This window comes from Artibeus jamaicensis, unplaced genomic scaffold (genome assembly GCF_021234435.1).
Source record: "Artibeus jamaicensis isolate MK-2021 breed Jamaican fruit bat unplaced genomic scaffold, CSHL_Jam_final contig_585, whole genome shotgun sequence".
NCBI classification, from domain to species: Eukaryota; Metazoa; Chordata; class Mammalia; order Chiroptera; family Phyllostomidae; genus Artibeus; species Artibeus jamaicensis.
This window is the reverse complement of record NW_026521894.1, coordinates 20,172,348-20,190,234: the sequence shown is the minus strand read 5'-3', so window position 1 is coordinate 20,190,234 and position 17,887 is coordinate 20,172,348. Positions and strand designations below refer to the sequence as shown.

The 17,887-nt window shown below is 40.7% G+C and overlaps 1 pseudogene; it reads right to left on the bottom strand.

Moving 5' to 3' along the window:
- Positions 1-2,376: 2,376 nt before the first annotated feature.
- On the bottom strand, positions 2,377-14,425 carry LOC128628185 (40S ribosomal protein S6-like; annotated as a pseudogene).
- Between the last annotated feature and the right edge of the window lie 3,462 nt (positions 14,426-17,887).

Sequence of the window (17,887 nt, the reverse complement as noted above, 5' to 3'; positions counted from 1 at the left end):
TTTACAGCCTTGACAATTATTCAGACACCTGGGCACAGACAGTCCTTGGTTCTTCGAATGGTACTATGCTCACCTAAACTAAGCACACAGATTTCAGCTCCAGGCTAACTTGCTTTCATAACACAATCACTTTCTCTGCTGCCGGACCTCTCAGGATGCAAAATAGTTTAATACTGGACTAAAATTCATAATTCTTCCCTACCTCAAAGCCCTAAAGATATTCCATATTTTCTACTAGCAATTTTAAACTTCAATATTTAGCTCTTACTTATTTTTATATTTTGGAGGTTGTGTTGTCCTGAGGTAGGGATCTAATTTATTTTTTTCCATGTAGTGAACCATATAGGAACCAATTTTTACTACAAAATGTTTCAATGACCCAAATGTTCATATGCCTCTTTCTAGGTTTCATTCTGTGCAATGATCCATCTGTTGTTTCTATATCAATACGTCATTGTTTACCTACTATGCCTGAATAATACGTCTGAATATCTAGTAGAGTGAGATTGTCTCCTCTTGCTATTCTTATTTATGATCGTCTTAATCAAGAATGAAGGAACTACAACCCATGGGCCAAACACTGCCCTCTATTTTTGTCAATAAAGTTTTGTTAGAACACAGCCACAACCATTTGCTTACATATTGTCTACAGTTGCTTTTGAGCAAAGAACAGCAGAGTTGAGTAGTTGCCACCAGTCATCAAAGCCTACAATGTTTAATATCTGGCCTTTCACGAAAAAGTTTGCTGACTCTTGGTCTTCAGTACTCATGAACTTGTATTCTTCCACATAAATTTGAGAATCGTTTTGGCGAGCATTTCAGCTCCAAGTGCTTGATTGCAAGCAACAGCAGAGACTGGTTCTGGCTAATTTAATGCAGAAGAGAATTTATTGGAGAAGATAACAGAACACTCACAACTCCCTTGAAGGAGCTCGAGAAAGTCTAAGAAAAATGGGGCAATAACCAAAGGGGGCCTGACTGAAGAATGAAAGACAGGGAACGTTGCAGGTAGCCCCTGGAAGAATGCCACCATGGGTTCTGCCACAGTGAAAAGCCTTATAAATTCTCCCAGCATCACCATACTACTCAGCGCAGATTCAGAGTCATGGGTAAGAATTTTATGTATGAGTTCAGGTTGCCTACTCATGTGCTAACTTCCAAAGAACAAGGAGTATCTGGGCCCTCTCCCACTTCCACAGAAGGAGGAAGGGCCTTGCCTTCTACCGAGACTCACTAAATGGAGGAGGGTTCATGCAAAGTATGAGAGGAACAGAATTTCCCAAAAGGTGGCTGTGACTTAATGTATAATTAAGTTTGGGGGAAATTTCTATCTTTAAATACTGCATTTTCACTCACGAAGATGATTTATCTTACAATTAATTCAGCTCTCTATCTGTATCTTTGGTAGAGTTCTAAAATGTTCTTCTGTAATAATCCCATAAATTTTTGTCTAGTACAGCATTCATATTTTATAGTTTTGTTGTACTTTTTGGATGGTAACTTATTATCTATTATTTTCTTGATTTTCTTATCACTGGTATTGAGAAATGCTACTGATTTTTGTATATTGATCTCATAATCAGCAAACTCATTTAACCATCTTATACTTTTAAGTGTCTCTTTATTTTCTTTAGTCTTCTATTTAAATCAAAACACAAATGACAATTTAATTTCTTCCCATCCAATCTTTATATTCCTTAGTGTTCTTTCCTATTTTATTACATTTCCCTGAACCTCCAATGTTATATAGAACATTATCATAGCACGTATTTTTTGTATTGTCCCTAATCTTAAAGTAAATGCTTTAAAAATTTCTCCAGATAAAAATAATCAATACCTTTCTATCACATTAAGGAAGTTCCTTTCTATTTCTAGTTTTCTACTAGCATAAGTCATAAATAAGTATAGAACTTTAATTAATGCTTTTTCTGCATCTGTTGAAATGTTGGTAAGTACTTCCTTCTTTAGTGTGTTTGTATGGGAAATCACATTATTATATTTTTCTAATGTAAAACTTTCAATTTGCATTTTTTAGAATTAAGCAACCATAATAGGTCACAATATGTGATAGTCTTTTAGTCATTACTGAATACAGTTTGTTAATACATATTAGGATTCTTGCATCTGTGTTCACAGGTGACACTGAACTGTAATCTGCTTTCATTGTACTGCTCTTACCAAGTTTTGGTACGAGGGTTAAATTGGCCTCATAAAAGGAGTTGGCCAATCTTTCTTCTCTTTTCTAAATAAAGGAAAATAAAACCAAGTGTACAAATCAATAAAATAGAGAATTTTTTAAAGTAGAAATAAGTATCAAAATTGTAATTTGCTCTTTTTTTCCCTTTTTTGACGTCTGATCTTATTTATTTGTTACTCTCAGAAAATCTCATCTTGACTGAACTCAGTCCTAGAGGTAGGAGCTCTCAGAGAAGGCAGCCTAAGTCTCCTGGTGATATATTCCTAGCATTTTTCTCTGGCCTTCTTTATTCTCTCGACCAGAAGTTTAGCTTATTGTACATCCTTGTCCTTACTTTTGCTTAGCATGCTGTTTCTTTGGAGCAATAATGTGACATTTGTGTTGCAGGATGTGTGGAGTAACAAGACACTGAATTTTGGGTGCTTTGGTTCTAAGTGTCTTACCTTCTTTGTTCAGAGACTTTCTCACAACATATTGGTGGACATCACCTTCTGTAGAGAGATTGAAAAGTTTGCAGATTCTGCTAGATCTTTGGGACCCCAGGCAACAAGGTATAGTAGTATCAGTGAGTCCAAGAGTATCTCTCCCCTGATCCTTTTTTTTTTTTTTTACAATGACCAAGTTGAGAACACTGAGCTTGGCATCCGTAAAATGACCACAAAGAGATTTTCACTTTCTTTCTCCAATCCTCCCTGGTCTCTAACCAGAACGCCCCTCACTCAGTAGCAGGCAGAAACAACCATGGGTCAAGGTACCCTGCTTCATAGGGAAACCTTGTTTGTCGTCCCCACCACTGATTCGAACTACATAACCCTTCCAGTCTTTGCCCAGACCATCCGCAGCAACTTCTGTGGCCATACCTTATCACAAAAGATACAAAGTCTGTGTTCAGTGTCCTCCTCAACAAGTTTCTGGCAGCCAGTCATTGAGAAAAAGATGTTCAGCTTCACCTTAAAGCAGCCAACAGCCTCCAAGGTGCCACAAAAAAAAGAGCTACAATTGGTTTTTGTATATCCTTTAAGTCAGTAAAAATAGAGAAATACCCAGTTGCCCACACATCCCCCATCTGCTCAGGAGCACTCTACTTTACTTTAACTGGCACAATTATTTTAATAGCATCCCCTTTCATTCTCCAAGTGTCACTGCTGGGCAATTACAATCACTGACATGGATTCGGTGCGGCACGTTGTCTGTTTCACGGTGGTCAATTCCCCCGGCTGCTCTGAGCTTCAGGGCTCCCATCAGCAGAATAGAAGTGCTAACACCTCACTGGGTTGTTTGAAGAGCGAAGGAAATAAAGCAAGTTCTAAAACTCTTAAGTTTTAACTTCGAAATAAAAGTTAGTTGATTCCAACACCAGCCATCTCCTGGAATCCACAGATTAGAGTACGGATCCCTGCACCCAGTTTAAACCCAACATAATTCCAAAGAAATCTTGATTAGAGACAGGAAAATATGTATATTATTGCCCCTGGTTCAAGGCACAGAGCTCCTAAAACCCCTAAAATGTCCTACATGATAAGAGTTCTAGGAGCACCTTTTGTTCTAAAGTTGCTTTTTGACGCACTGCGTGACACAGAGCTCCTGAAACCCTTATAATTTACTGGCTGATAGGAGTGTCTTTGTTCTAATGAGGTGACTCTGGACAGTCTCCTGGATGAGGGCCGGTCAGCAGAAAGACCCAGTCATGGTTAGAGGCTTGGGATTTTCAACCCCACCCCCTTTCTTTTGAAAAGGGAGAGGCGCTAGAATTGGAGTCGATGATCAATCATGCCTACATGATGAAGCCTCCATAAATATCCTAAAAGTAGGGGGTTTGGGGAGCTTCCTGGATGAACGCATCCACAGGCCAAGTGGTGATGCACCCCAGCTCCACAGGGCTACAAGCTCTTGCACTTTGGATCCTCCCAGACCTCACCCTATGCACCTCTTCATCTGGCAGTTCCTCTGTATCCTTTATCAAATCCTTTAATACATGTTTCCCTGAGTTCTGTGAGCTGTTCTAGCAAATGATCTAATCCAAGGAGGAGGATCATGGGAAACTCCAATAGGCATCAAGTTTGACAAAAGGGGTGGGTAACCTAATGACCCAATAGTTGTGATTGGCAACTAAATTCTCCTGGGACTGAGCCCTTAATCTGTGAGATCTGATACTGTGTCTAGGTAGATAGTGTCCGAATTGAGTTAAATTGTAGGACACCCAGGTGGTGTCACAAAGTTTTGTTTGTTGTAGGGAACGCCCCCGCCCCAGTAGGTCCAGTGTCAGAAATGTTGTACATGTGGTGTTAGTGTGAGAGTAAAGCAGAAACACAGGATTGGGTGTTTTTCCTACACAGCCACCAATGCTCAGCCCCTCTCTCGCCCCTCCTTCTGAAAATCAGCAAAGCCCAAGTTCAAAGATGTCGCCTTCAGCCATTGCTTATCCCCATCACCTGCCCCACCGACTGTCTAATTCATCGAGTCTTTCAGAGGACTGGGTTCTCCCTCGCTCTTGCCAATCTCCTCTCCACCAATATGTGGGAAGATGTTCATGTTCACACTATTTAGATGCGTAGTTGGACCTGTTTTTATTTTCCTTCCTTTCCTTTGAGGCACTAGAAAGTTAAGTACAAATATTGTTCTCATCTTTGCAAAGTAAGCTCTCCCTTCCCTAGAAACATATTTTTCAAGTTATGGATTTAACAAACTTAAAGTATGTGGTGAAAGAACAAGAGGGAAGAACTTCCACCCAGACCAGAGATTACTTGGAGGTGATTAGCAGAAAAGAGGAAAACAGGTCTGCAGGAAGAGGTTTGGAGGAAAAGAGGTCTGCAGGTCTAGAAGCAGGCAGGAGCCAGACTTTGCTCCAAGTCAGTACCCTGAGAAGCAGCAGGACTCCAGAGAGGAGGTACACGGTTCGTCTCAGCAGCACCCTAGGCAGTGGGTTTCAGAGCTTTGTCAAATATTCCAGTGTCTGAAACATGTCATGGAAACTGCCAGAAACTGCCAGACCTGTGCAGACACAGACATGGGCAGATCTGCAGTAACTGGACTGGAGGGATGATGCATGATTAGAAAAGTCCTCCAGAAGCTCTGGAACTGGTGTGGTAAAAGGATGTGGTTGGGGCGGGGCCACAAGGCTGCCAGAGTGATTCATGTTCACCTTACTGCCAACCCAAAGGAATGGCAACTTGGAGTCACAATTAGGTTGCTTCATGGGTCACAAGGAAATGTAATGTTTCTTGCACGCTTATGCTTCTGGCTTTAAATTCAAAGACCATCTCTCCCTCCTTGTCTTGATGAAGCTTATCTCAGGAAAGAGTCACTTGTAGGATGGAAGGAGTTTCTCTTCTTCAATTTTACTTTCCAAATTTCTTTGAGTGGCCGTCTATCCCCAGTGACTCTCAAATTTCCATCTCCAGCCCTCTCCTCACTACAGAAGAGTAGCTCATGTGACAAGCTACTGGACCTCCCCTTGGGTACCTAAATAGAAATCAAGTTCCAGGTGTTAAAAACAGAACCCATTAGTTCATGTCACCCCACTCTTTATCCTGCCACCCAGTCCCTGTCTCAGTGATTACACCACCACCCAGTTGCCTTAAGCAGAAATCCCAAGTCACCAAGTCCTTTAAAATGTTCTTAATCCCTTCTCTCCAGTCCTATTACATCTGATTCCATTCAGGACTTCATCGTCTTTTGCCTGGATTATTACCACTGTCTCCTAACTTGTCCAAAGCCAATATACTCTCCATAGAGCCAGACTGATCTTTCTAAAACACAAAGTGACTGTCATGCCCTCTTTTAACATCCTTCTGGGATGCATCACTGGTCTGTTGTCTCTTGTCATACAAACTATCGCTCCTGGCCACATTCAGCCTGCAGCCCATCTTCGTATGGCCCTTGAGCTAAGAATGGGTTTTACATTTTTAAAAATTTTTAACCAAAGAAAACAACAAAGAATACACAGCAGGGGCCATATGTGGCCTAAGAAACCTAACATAGTTACTATCTAGCCCTTTAAAAAAAAGGTTTTCTGCCACCTCTTAAGTTTAGAGAACTCCACTTTGGCCCTTCTCTAACCAGTCGAGGCCCAGAGTCCGCATCTGTCCACAGGGCTGTCCCACCTGGAGTCTGTGTTCTCCTCCCTTGTAGACAATACTCCTGGGATTCCCAACCCAGAGGACCTGAGCCTGCTGCTAGAGTTCACTCTTAAGCCATAGAGGTGGCCAAAGGCAGATGTTTTCAGGGAGATGGGACGGAGCCTGGACTTGTAGGCTGGGTCATTCACACATATGCATGAGGGCTTTTCAGTGAGGTGCAAGAGAGAGGATACAAAGGGAAAGGAACCAGCCAGGAAATTACTTGTGTTCTTGGCCTGGGACCCACACGTGTCAGCACAGGCCTGCCTGTGATACATTTAGATACATTTACTCCCTGGCAAGTAAGTAAGGCCCTTCAGGACATAGTCGCCCGTACCACACACTCAAGACAAACGCTAAGTAGGCTGACTCCTAGTGCACTCTGCTGTTTTAGCAGCTCTTGTGGTCTTGCTTCCCTTTCACTGCCATTCTACTGGTTGAATCTTTAAGACTCAAGTCCAAGGTCAGCTTTCCTACTCTCTCTTCTCCCATCCTTTCTTCTCATTTTAGTCTTTGTGGCCTCAATGCCCTAACACAGATGTCTATCACAGTACTGATGACACTTTACCTAGTTTACTGTGTCTGTTCCCATCCACTAGGTTGAACCCTCCTTGAGGACAAAGACTGGTTCTAATATTTTTATGTAAAATAGTCAGTTTAATGGAGTTTCAATCAGGTAATATGTACTCAATGATTTCTGAAAGAATGTAAGAATAAATGAATATATATGATTGGCCTACCTTACCACAGCCTGTGATCCACCCTCAAAAGACATGGATACTTGTATATTGTTAGTGTCTATGGTCTCCATTCCTTTTTAATTTTTTTATAATAGTTTTTCTTTCAATTGCAGTTGACATACAATATTATATTTGTTTCTGGTGTGCAACATAGTAGTTAAACATTTATATAACTTACAAAGTGATCACCCTAACAAATCTAAAGCCCATCTCACACCATACATAGTTATTACAATATTACTGATTATATTCTCTATACTGCAGTTCACATCCCCATGACTATTCTGTAAGTACCACTTTGTACTTCTTAATCCCTTTACCTTTTTCACTCATCCCCTATACCTCCCATCAGTAACTGTCAAAATGTTTTCTACCTATGAGTCTGTTTCTGGTCTGCTTGTGTATTTTGTCTTTTAGATTCCACGTTTAAGTGAACTCATATGCATTTGTCTTTCTCGGTCTGACTTATTTCACTCAGCACAATACCTTCTAGGTCCATCCATATCGTTGCATTTGGCAAGATTTCTTTCTTTTTATGACTGCATCATATTGCATTGTATATATGCACCAGTTTTTCTTTATCCATTAATCTCTTGGTGGGCATTTAGATTGCTTCCATATCTTGGCTATTGTAAATAATGCTGCAATAAACATATGGGTGCATGTGTCTTCAATTTACTGATTTGGGTTTCTTTGGGTAAATACCCAGAAGTAGGACTTCTGAGTCCTTCTTTGTTCTTGTTATAGCCTTTGTTTTAAAGTCTGTTTTGTCTGGTATATGCATGGCTTTTTTATTTTTCCATTTCCATTTTCATGAAATATCTTTTCCCATCCATTTACCTTCAGTCAGTGTGTGTCTTTTGATTGCAGTTAGTCTCTTTTTTTAAATATATTTTATTGATTATGCCACTACAGTTGTTCTATTTCCCCCTTTCATTCCCCTCCACCCTGCACACCCCTCCCCCACCATTCCCCCCTTTAGTTTATGACCATGTGTCTCAAGTTCTTTAGCTTCTATATTTCCCATACTATTCTTGCCCTCCCCCCTATCCATTTTCTACCTACTGTCTGTGCTACCTATTTTCTGTACCTTCTCCCCCTTCTCCTTCTCCCACTCCCCTGTTGCTAACCCTCCATGTGATCTACATTTCTATGGTTCTACTCCTGATCTAGCTGTCCTCTTAGTTTGCTTTTGCTTTAGGGGTGGTTCTTAATAACTGTGAGTTTGCTGTCTTTCACTGTTCATCTTTTTTATCTTCTTTTTCTTAGGTAAGTCCCTTTAACAGTTCATATAATAAGGGCTTGGTGATGATGAACTCCTTGAACTTGATCTTATCTGAGAAGCACTTTATTTGTCCTTCTATTCTAAATGAAACTTTTGCTGGGTAGAGCAATCTTGGATGTAGGTCTTTGGATTTCATGACTTGGAATACTTCTTTCCAGCCCCTTCTTGCCTGTAAGGTCTCTTTTGAGAAATCCGCTGACAGTCTGATGGGAACTCCTTGGTAGGTCACTGTCCCCTTAGCTCTTGCTGCTTCTAGGATTCTCTCCTTCATTTTAATCTTGGCTAATGTAATTATGATGTGCCTTGGTGTGTTCCTTTTTGGGTCCAACTTCTTTGGGACTCTCTGAGCTTCCTGGACTTCCTGGAAGTCTATTTCCTTTGCCAGATTGGGGAAGTTCTCCTTTATTATTTGTTCAAATAAGGTTTCCACTCGTGGCTGTTCCTCTTCCCCTTCTGGTACCCCTATAATTCGGATGTTGGAATGTTTAAAGTTGTCCTGAATGTTCCTAGGCCTCTCCTCATTTTTTTGAATTCTTGTTTCTTCATTCTTTTCTGTTTGGTCATTTTTTCCCTTTTTCTGGTCCACTCCTTTGATTTGAGTCCCAGTTTCCTTTCCGTTACTATTGGTTTCCTGTGTATTTCCCTTCATTTCAATTAGTTTAGGCTTCATTTGTTCCTCTAATTTGTGACTAAAATCAACCAGTTCTGTGAGCATCCCGATCACCAGTGTTTTGAACTGTGCATCTGAAAGTTTGGCTATTTCTTCATTGCTTAGATTTATTGGCTCTGGGGCTCTGAGTTGTTCTTGAGCCATGTTTTGATCTGTTCATGCCTGTTACATATGAGGAACAGAGCCTTACGTGTTCACCAGGGCGGGGCCACCCAGGTTGTTGATTTGTGATGCTGTAGGTGGGGGCAGGGTCAGAGAGGGACAATAGCAGTCCTCTCTGCCACTTCCTGCCACTGGGGCCTGCACGGTCTGTCTCACCACTCCTCCTTCACCGGTTTATCTGCACGCAAATGTGTGAGCGCGGTCAGCCCTCAGTGGGTTCACCCCTTACTCCACACCTGGGATCCGCCCCCGGCCACCGGCAAGCCTGGGTTGCATGCCCAGGTCGGTCTGGTGGATCTTTCCTGCCCGCCCCTGCTCTGCTGCTGGCTCTGCCCCTCTTACTGGTTTGGCTGAAGGGTTCGTTGTTGTCAGACTTCCGTACAGTTCAATTTTCTGTGGTTTTGGCTGCATTTTTGTTGCTAAAACTTTGTTGTTTTTAAACTTGGTTGTGTGAGGAGGCACAGTGCTTCCACCTACACCTACATCTTGGCAGAAGTCCCTGAAGTTAGTCTCTTGTAGACAGCATATGTAAGGGGTCTTGTTATCCATTCAGCCATTGTATGTCTTTTGATATAAGCATTTAATAACTTGCATTTAAAGTAATTATTGATAGATATGTATTTATTGCCATTTTATTATTCATATTTTTTATCTTTTGTTTTCTTCTTCTTAAAGAAGACCCTTTAATATTTCTTATAATACTGTTTGGTGGTGATGAACTCTTTTAGTGTTGTTTTATTTGTTTGCTTGTTTATTTTTTTGTCTGAGAAGCTCTTTATATGACCTTAAATTATAAATAATAGCTTTGCTGGGTAATCTTGATTGCAGGTTTTGCTTTCCATCACTTTGAATATTTTGGGCCAATCTCCTTTTGGCTTGCAAAATTTCTGTTAAGAAATTAGCTGATAGTCTTATGGAAGCTATCTCGTAGGTAACTGCTTTTCTTTCACTGCTTTTAAGATTCCTTTTTTGTCTTTAACCTTTGGTCTTTTAATTATGATGTGTCTTGGTGTGAGCCTCTTTGTGTTCATCTTGTTTAGGACTCTCTATGTTTCTTGGACTTGTATGTTTCTTTTCTTATGGGAGGTTAGGGAAGTTTTCCATCATTATTTTTTCAAATAGGTTTTCAATTTCTTGCTCTCTCTTCACCTTCTGGCACCCCCATGATGCAAATGTTGGTATTCTTGACGTTGTGCCAGAGGCTCCTTAAATTATCCTCATTTTGGGGGGGGGATTCTTTGTTCTTTTTGCTCTTTGACTGGATGTTTTCTGCTTCCTTATCTTCCATTGATTATTTGACCTTCTATTTCACCTACTCTCCTGTTGATTCTCTGTAATGTATTCTTCATTGTGATTATTGTATTCTTCATTTCTAATTTTTTTATGTTTGCTATTTCCATTTTATGTTTCCTTTGTTTCTTTGTTGAAGTTTTCACTGAGATCATTGAGCATCCTTATAACCAGTGTTTTGAACTCTGCATCTGGTACATTGTTTGTCTCCTTTTTATTTAGTTTCTCTTCTGGAGTTTTGTTCTGTTTTTCATTTGGGACATTTCTTTGCCTCCTCATTGTGGCTGCCTCCCTGTGTTTGTTTCTATGTATGAAGTAGAGTTGCTACATCTCCTTGTCTTGGTAGAGAGGCCTAATGTAGTAAGTATCTTATAGGACACATTGTACAGCCTCCAAAGTCACCCTGTCTGGGTGCTTAAGGTATGCCCCTTATGTGGGTCATGTGTGCACTGTCCTCTTGTAGTTGAACCTTGGCTGCTTTTGGCATGTTGGTAGGAGGGATTTACCCACACACCAATCATTTGCTTGGATTAGCTATAACTATAGCAGAGGATCTGCTGTGTGCAGAAGCCAACCTCACAGAGCAAGACTCATTTCAGTGAGGCTCTTGTGCTAATGAATCCACCCCTTGAGCATGTCACTCATAGAGGGGTTTGGATGATGCTCCAGCATTGTCTAAAGCTGGCCACCAGGTGCACTGGTTCTGGGGCCTTCTGGGTGGTTCAAGCCAAAATTAGCAGCTACCTGTGCCCTGTCAAGGGCAACTCAGCATAACCTACGAAGTAATCTGCAGATGACTGCTATTTATGCCGGGCTTGGAGGTGCCTAGAATAGGCCAAGTTGCAAACCAAGGCCAGCAGTTTCAGGCCTGGGGCCACTTAGCAAGAGATAGGGGGCACGCTAAGGCCAGATGCTGCTTGTTAATGGTTTGTGAACCTTTGAGAGATTTTAGGAAAATCCACAGCATGAGCCAAGACGAGGCCATTTGTATGGAAAGCAAGGCCACAGCAAGGCTGTTTGTATGGAAAAGCTACTGGAAATGTCTTTGGTGGGCCCAGAAGTTGGGTGGAGCATGGTTTCAAGGAATTGCCAGGGAAGGGCCAACAGTGCAAGCCAGGTCGATAGAGACACAGATATTGCATCCCCCTGCTAGGTCTGTGGGGGATGATGTGGTAAAGGAACAATAGCTGCTGCCAACACTTCTGTCTGGGAGAAAGCTATTTCTTTAGCCCCCGACCAGAAGCCAAAGGATTCAATTCCTCCTCATATGTCCCTTACTCACCTCTTAAGCTACCATATCAGTACTGGAAGTCAGAGCCAGTGAGTTTGAGTAAGTCCATGCCTAGACCCTTTAAGAAGAACTTTCTGGGATTCCTGAAGCCCTCCATCTCACTCAGCCACAATCTCTGCTGGTTTTCACAACCAGAAGTTACAGTGACTTCTCTTTCTGGCATTGAAACCCTGGGTTGGAGAGCCCAGTTTGGGGCTGGGACCCTTAGCTTCTGAGGGGCAACCTCACGACACCTCCTGACTGTTAACTGCCACGTGTGAGTGTGGGACGAATTTGTTCTACAACTCCACCCTTCCTATGAGTGTAGATGTAGCTTCTTCTGTATGTCCTTAGTTATAGGACTTCTGTTCAGCTAGATTGCAGGCAATTCTCAATGACAGTTGTTCTATAGTTCAGTTATAATTTTGAACTGGTTATTGGAGGACTCAAGTACTGCATTTACCTAATTCCTTCATCTTAACTGGAAATCCATTCCATTTTTATTGATAGGGAACTAGTATCAAAGGTAGAATGGTACAATTATGACCATTCTACCATATGCACCTTTTCCATATGCACCTTTTGTTTATGACCTCAGTGACCATATTCATGAGGCTTTCTTTGCCTGGTGAATTCCTCCATATTACTAGTAAAACACCTCAGATGTCCCCTTTTTCAGAACACCTTCAAGCTGAGTTTGCTATTCCACATTGCTGTGCTCTTGTTCAATTATGCATTTCAGTAACCAAACTTCCACATTGCTTATGTCTTCCTCCCCAACAAAATTGACTGCTCCTTGAAGGCAAGATCTGTCTATGCATTTTTGTATTTTCAGTGACCAGGTCTATACCTAGCACTTAAAAGTTGTTTAATAAGTGTTTGTTACTACTTAAATGTTCATACATTTAGAGACTTTAAAGACTTTAGAGACTGTGGAAGTTATTCAGTCCAAACAGGAATCCTGGACACAGCATTCCCTATGATCATCCATCTCTTTTTGTAAACCTCTAGTGACTAGCACCTTAATAGAAAGTACACATCATTGGAGAAAGAGTTTTGGGGTTTGTTCACCAGCAAATCTCCAGAACCTAGATCAGTGCCTGGCACATAGTAGGTACTCAACAAGTATTTGGTAATGTTTGAATGATTAGCTGAAAATTTTTTCCTGAAATTTAACCAAAACTTCTCTCCCCATAATTTCCACTCATTGATCTTGGAATACATGTTTGCTTTCTTTACATGATGGGTTCCACATATTTTTAAGAGAGATCTTAGATCTTTTGCACCCTGAACTTCCTCTCTTCTAAGCTTAAAATCCTCAGTTCCTTCAGCTCTTTCTAATGTGTTCTTAGACACTTTGCCATCTTCATACATGCTGTATTGTCAATATCCACTTGATATTAAAAAAATATTTAGAAGAGCTGTGAAAATGATGAGCACACCATCATTAAAACTTAGAGCACTGGGCCCAGTACAACAACCTGAACAATTAAGAATTTGGAGACTCTCTGGAGGTTGTCTACACACTCCTCACTTCACAAGTGAAAAAACTAAAATTAAATTACTCATCAAATCAAGGCCTGCTTCTGGTCCAGGAGCCAATCAGAGGTAGATACACCTTAACCCAAATTAATCATGTTATTCTATTTGAGTTCTCATTCTAATGCAAAACTGAAAAGCTACTAGATTTGCAAGATCTACTAGATTTGCAAGATCTAACTCCCACCAAAAACTATTCTTTCTAAGGAGATGATGAAACTATTTTTAAAAGAAAGCCAAGTTTTCTACTTCTATAGGAATAATTTACAGTCATTTGAGCTGTCTTTCATGAATTACCAGATTCTTGGTTGCCTTTTAAAGATAGAGTTAATAAAATAGTTTATAAGTTATTAAAAGAGCTATAGAAAACCATGTTAATAAGTTCTTATACAGATTCCTTGTTCGATACTTTAAAATTTTTTGGTCATGAATTAACTGAATCTCAGTGTAAATTATAAGACAGAAGCAATTTCAGCTGAACCACGAGAGATTCATGTTGCACTTCCCTTTCATCCCGTATTCAGGCAAAAGGAGAGGAAATTAAATTAAAACCAATTTTTCAGAACAAGCAAGGATCACCCATTCCCATACCTATTTACCACTTCCACTTTTCACAAAATGTCCCAGAAAATAAACAAAATCAAACAGAAAATGTCAAATGGTTAGTAAAGACATTTAAATATTTCAAAACTGGGGATAGTTACATACCTTTTAAGGAATTTTCCATATTGATGGAGTAACATAGTTAAAAGGAGGATTGTAAGGGCTATTTTGCATTTAATAGGAACAATTTCTATTTGCAAATGATTCAGTTGAAGAGTTGGTTTTTTAATTCAATCTGCTAAAATGAATTTGCTTGTTTGTAATTAGGAACTTCTTGGACTACTAAGATGGATAAATTTTATTTTCATGTTAATTACAAACTTTAGTAGTCAACAATTTGCACAAATTATTTTGGAGAGAACCTTCCTCTGTGAACTTGCTCTTCAAAGACTGGTCATTTAAAATAGAAAAATGCACAGTGGAGTCTAGTATGAGAATTGCATCAAAGTGTTACCAGAACAATGCACTGAATTTTTATCTTGGAAATTGCAGCTAACTACAACACATCTTTCTTTCCCTGTAATTATATTCACCTTTGAGGCCTCGTCCATGTCGCCAATTTTCCAAGTGTGGTCTGACAGCATCAGTAACACCTGGGAACTGGGTGGAAATGCAAATCCTGAGTCCTATTGGAGACCCTCTGAAAAAGAAACTGCGGTGGTAGCCCAGCACTCTGTGTCTTAATTAGCCTGTCAGGTGATTCTGATGCAAGTTTGAAGGTAGATGCTAAATTGTGGTAGCCACTCACCACATCCTGTTTCTTTGTCTTTCATTGTTTTTACTATTGTACCGGTCTGTGCCACTTTATAGAGGTAAGAGGAAAGTAGCTTGTGACCTCTGGGAGCTGTCCTGGCATTCACAGCTGGGTTTGGTATAGATCATAAACGATTCCACAAAACAGCATCAGTCCAGGCCAGTGTGTGATCGTAACAAAAAACAAGACCGCTCTACAATCATGTCTGAACACAGATAAAAACAGGAACTTGTTGAAACCACAAAAATAACCGAAATATTTTCCAACCTAGCTGAGTGGCCATTGCCTCTTTCCCCGAATTAAAACTTCATACTTGGTTTACTTCTGCCCATTTCCAATAAGATTTATCAAAAACCCAATGAAGGAATTACTTCACTTCCTGACAGCATCCAATCCCAGAAACAAAAAAGTCCCATGGCTCGACATTTACCTAACATAAGCTCAAATTCTAAAGTAAGTCCTTTCTAATTCTTACTAAGAAGTTGCAGGGTGTGGGGTATCCCTTGCTTCAGCCAGTAATAACCCGACCTGCTCAGAACAGCTGGGGGAGGGGTTTGACTGCAGGACACTGACCCAGGAATTACCACACAGCCTTCCCATCAGTGGGGACCAGCGCCCCCCTTTCATAAAAAGCTTGCTTCCAATCCCACCCAAGGAAAGTACGGAAATTGAGAGGTATCTTTTAGAAATATTACAACAATCTGAGAGAGTAATTTTATGTCCATCAAATTTAAAAATAGAACATCAGGCTTGTATTTTGTGTACCAGTTGCTTACATTTTATTTTTCTAGTAGGTTGTAATTGTATCTTACAAATGATCTGCAATAGATTTTAAAGAGAAAAAAAGAAACTGGTTGTGTATCGCAAATTGTTTGAGATGCACCAACCTAAAGGACTTCTCTAATCCTTTTCTTTCTCAACATTGCTCTCACATTAATCTTCTTAAAATTCTGCTTTCAGATTATTACGTGCCACCTTCAACATTGCAATCTCCTGTTTTCCTGTTGAAGTGGGAGAAAACTAACTTATTTTGAATGTCTAACCATGTGGAGGCAACTTCTCAGCGAGCCCCCCTCCCCCCGCCCTGGGCCACGGACACCAGGATGAATAATTATGGCCGAGACATGTATTGATCTGCTTGGGGACGAGGAATGGGCTGTGGCCAGTTTCTCAGGGGAGACAAAGGCCAGCAGCAGCCAGTTTCACCGAGAGGAAAAGGCCTGGAGCACCCTCTTCCATAGCCTTTTATTGGGTTGTAATACACAGGAATACAGGGCAGCAAGGATCAAACAGTAGATAACATTTCAAAGAGATCTGAGGGCTTAGTATCGGATAGTGTCTGTCAGGAAGAAAGTTGTAGAAACTTTGGGAGACATACTCATTTCCTCTCGAACCCTTATCATATGAATGAAAGCACTCTTAGCAGAGCAGATTTCACAGGTTTATCAGCAAGTCTTTGTGGTGCCAGATTTTTCCCCAGGACACTCTATAGCAAGGCAAGGAGTTGCACCTCTCCCCAACAGGTATTCAGGCTTAAGGGGATTAGAGCCAGGAAGTACTTCTCCCAGAGGACATGCGGACTTGGGCTTTGTCAAAGCCAGGGGAGCCAGAGTCCATTGCTCTTTGTTGCAGCCCCCACCCCACCAGTCCTTCCATGAAGGCCTCCCAAATGATCGAGTCTGGCTTAGGTTGTCCCCCGCTGTGAGGAGTCTTACCCGCCATTGACTTCCGACCAAGCTCTGGGGGCAGGGAGAGGAACTGAGGCAGCATTTGCTACCAGAGACAGGCTTTGTCTCCTGCGGCTGGCATTCCAGAGGTTGTCCCTCTGGCCCTTAGCCACAAGGGGTCAAAATACAATTCTTAAAACTAGGCAGAGCATAACATAACCACACTCTATTAACTGTACAGATTTAAATACACCCAATACCCAGGAAGGAATTTTAAATAAATATTAGCACCCTACTGCAAGACCTACTCTACAAAGAGCACAAGGGCCCTATGTTTTTTGGGTGATTTAAATCATCAAGGAATAAATAAATATATCTCAAATGTTATTTCAAAAAAAATCAAACAGGAAAATCTTCCTAATTAACTTTTTTAGAGGCCATCCCAGTAGAGCAAACCTGGTCAATATAGCATTTCAAAATTAGAGTGGTATGACATTAGTAAATATTGGTGCAAAGGTGTGTACTAGACACATTAGAATTTGTTCTTCAGTTAACATCAGTGAGGTACAGCAGGTCCTTGAATGATGTCATTTTGTTCGACATGATTTTGTTATAATGTTGATGAGATGCCAAAGGAACTTAACTCATTAATATCAACTAGCCGATGGCAAAACTGGTTTTGTCTTAAATTGTTTTAGTTCAAGTTACAGCCTCTATCAACGATGTCAGTGAAGAATTACTGTATTTATTGTTAAGTGTTAGCACCATTCATGGTGCTTTCAGTGATCACATTTGTGCCACCTTCCTTCCTATGATAATACAGACTTTGTCATCCTTGGCAATAGAAGGAGGCGTGACATAGGTAGAGCCAATCAGAACATCTCACCCCTCTAGCCTCAGTGACTGCAGTGAATCGTTCATGGCCCATGTAGAATTCATCGGTTTTCCCCCAACTCAGTTCCCATTTATGGGCAGCAAGGAGCAAGGAAGTTGCCCTTTCTTCTTTGTTGTGAGTCATTAGGACATGGTACAGATTGTCATAGCTATATTCCCAGTTATGTGGAGGAAAATCTATCTGACATAGGAAAAAAGTCCGTCTGAAATGCAGAGAGATGTGGAAGTAGAAAGAATAAGACTGAGAATGAAAGTCCAAAGGAGAAACTCTCAGCACTGTGCGATTCCCTGGGGCTAAGTCATCCCTGAAGTCCACTCCTTCTCTTCCCTAAAAAGAGCTTGCTTTCATAAACCAACAAAATTCCCTTTTTAATTGAAGGTAGTTTCAGTTTTTTTCCTTTTCCTTGCAACTCAAAAGCCTTCAATAATACAAATCTTCAATAAGTAGCCTGGTGTGGTTTTGTAGAAAGAACAAGGGCTAAAGATTGAGATGAATACAGTTTTTCCACTTAGTAATTATATGGCAATTAGTTACTCAGCCTCTCTCAGCTTCATTTGCCTTGTTTGCAATCTGGGAATAAAAACAGTCCACACTTAGAGTTGTACTATTAGCTTTGGAAAGGCAGAAAATATGTCTGTCTTTCTTGTTATGTCCTTGGCACAAATGAGGCACTTAATAAATATTTATTGAATAAACA